General features: G+C 43.4%; 1 pseudogene; it reads left to right on the top strand.

Moving 5' to 3' along the window:
• The first annotated feature begins 641 nt into the window (after window positions 1-641).
• Window positions 642-1,690, top strand: LOC123450532 (annotated as a pseudogene).
• The last annotated feature ends 1,202 nt before the right edge of the window (window positions 1,691-2,892 follow it).

Raw genomic sequence — 2,892 nt, 5'->3', positions numbered from 1 at the left:
TGGGCCGCGCAGGAAGGCAGCCTGGGCAAGCCCTGGCTCCCCTCTGGCCCACCTTTGGTGCTCGTGAAGCTTCCGCCACGCTGATTTTTATATATTTTTCTTAGGATTTTTGGGACTCGGTAAATTGGGGTAAAAGTCCGTGCAAAAAAAGACATCAGCAGACAAAAAATAGCACTGGGTGCACTACACCACGACACCGCATTCCCTGCAGACGTGTGTTGGGAAAGATAACTTTTGTCAACCGACTGTTGGTGGGCAAAACTTATAACTAACTGTCGGTTGGAAAAATTCATACACGCCAACCAACTCTCGGTTGGGATTGCGAAGATATATATCGTCTAACTGTCGGTCGGCGATATTCTTACTTAGAGCTAACGGTCGGTCGGTAAAGCGGGCAATGAGTCCCAACCAACTTGGGATAGACAAGTGGGCCGACCTGCGATCGACGCGCGCGTGAATCAAATTTCGTAGCGGCACAATTTTTGGCCCAGCCCGCGAGACCTCCCTCGTTTCCTTTTCCTCCACCGCACGCTCCGAAACCTAATCCCCTCCCTCCCACGTATCTTCTCCCATCCTCCCACGCCGCCGCCGATTCCCCTTGTTGGCACCACCACCCGAAGCCCCGTCTCCTCGCACCGACCATGGTTGACGGCGTCAAGTACGCGACCAACTCCTCGCTCCTCACTCCATCCAATCCATTCATAACATACCTCAAGCTGTTTGCTTCATTACATCTCTGACTCTGAGGCAGCTTCGTCCTAGTCTTCTTGTTGCAGCATCAAGGGGGTCCTTGACCGCTACCAGCAGGCTACCGGGACCAGCCTGTGGACGGAGCAGTATCAGGTTGCTTGCTTGCAGCTTCTCTCTCTCCCCTCAATCCATCAATCTCCTTTCTTCGATTTGTCTTATTTGCTTCAGGTACGATTTCATCACAGAAAATGCAGCGCACGGTGAGCCATCTCAAGGCCGTCAATCCGAAACCTGCGCACAGAGATCAGGTAAATAAAACCTTCCCTCTTTCCTTCCTCCTTTTATTTCAGAAGCATTCTTGATTCTTGTTTCATGGGATGGGAGCTCTCCAACAAACTAGGTGCTTACATGGATTTGATGCGGAGATCGACTCGAATTAGTAATATGCTTTTGTTCATATTCTTTTTGAATCAATATATGCGTTTGTTCATATATCTATCGATGATGGCGGGCAAAGGATGGGTGAAGATCTGAAAGTGCTGGGGTTTGGGGAACTGCGCGGCCTTGAGCAAAGTGTCGACGCCGCTCTCGAGGTGGTTTGTCATAGGAAGCACGCACGCACAGACTCTAGCTGCTGGTTAATTGTTTTCTTGTTTTGGTAGATCTATATAAACTAGTTCTATATCTCTTGTCTAGTAGAGAATAAAGAAGTGGTTTCATGATTTTGTTTAGTTCTGAAGAATTGATCAAGGGTTTCTTCTTTAATTCCAACTCATGTGCATGTATTTTCTTCCATTAATAACATATAACATCTTAATTGATCTTTTATTTCCTGTTATTTTTCGTTTTGATTTTGCAGTATCATGTGATCAGAAGGCAAACTGAAAACTACAAGAGGAAGGTGAGAACTTTTCTAAACCGTTTTTCTCCATGAATTGGACTAGTTTATTCCGATAATTTCAAAAGTTGCCCAATTTGGTTCACATGGATGGCTGGTCTGGTGCCACTACAAGGAGCCAAGTCAAATGATGTGCCTCTTTAAGACAAATTCTAGAAAATAAAGTGAGCAATTTTTGCTCTTAGGAAATGAACCATAATGTTTCCTCTACTTAATTAGTTCCATTAGTTTATAGGAAATTTTGATGGACATTAATTCGTAACAGATGATGTATTTATATGGGAAAATTAATGTATGTGTGTTATTATTGTTTGCATCCGGTTCAATATATTTTGGATGACATGCACATTACTGTTATGAATTCGGTAATTTGAAGTCCACCTATGGGTGGGCTAAAGAATGTTGCTCAGCAAAATAAGAAGCAAGATAAGAGCCTGTCTAACAATCAGTTGAAAGGCTAATGCGAGGCCCAACATAATGTTTGTCGGGAAAGAATACGCTGTTAGATAGTCTATTGGGAAAGGCCCATGGTATCCCAATGAATTGTTGGTCGGGAAAAAAAATTCCAGTCCGATAGTTGGCCGGGAAAGGCCCATGGTAGCCCTAGTAGACTGTTGGTTGGGAAAGGCCCAGGGCAGGCCCAACAAAATGTTGGTCGGGAAAGATACCCAATCACCAACAATAAGTCGGTTGGGAAAGATATGTCGGTCGGGAAAGGGTTTTCCCATCCGGACTTTCCCCAACAAACAATATCGGTCGGCAATAGTCTTTTCCGACGGACTATGTGTTGGCGGAACCTGTATTCCCAACCAATCTGGTTGTTGGGGCTTTAGTGTCGTGGTGTAGTGAGTGTAGCAAAACATATAACAATTTCACCAAAAAGATCATGGAACAAAAAAAATTATAGATACGTTTGGGACGTATCAACATCCCCAAGCTTAATTCCTGCTCGTCCTTGAGTAGGTAAATTATAACACAAATAATTTCTATGGTGACATGCTAACACACATATAAGAACTTCAAAGTAAAGTAAGACATTCAATTCAAGTGAAGACAATAACAAGAAAGAGTATATATTTAGTATTGAAAATAGCAAAGTAAGAACATAAAGGTGCAAGAGCTCATGTTGTCCGTGACTCGAATGTATCCAAATGGTGTTTGCGTGCAATAAATGGGAGATTGGTTTAGAGCATTATTTTTTTAATTGAGAACTGAATCTAGTAAACTTCACACTTGGTCTCCTTCGGAATCTTATTTTGACTCATCCCCAGACCACTAGCCAGGCACAAGTCAAAATGATTCTC

This window comes from Hordeum vulgare, chromosome 4H, assembly GCF_904849725.1.
Source record: "Hordeum vulgare subsp. vulgare chromosome 4H, MorexV3_pseudomolecules_assembly, whole genome shotgun sequence".
Taxonomy (NCBI): domain Eukaryota; kingdom Viridiplantae; phylum Streptophyta; class Magnoliopsida; order Poales; family Poaceae; genus Hordeum; species Hordeum vulgare.
Note: the sequence above shows the minus strand (reverse complement) of the source record. Positions and strands in the feature narration are given on the sequence as shown.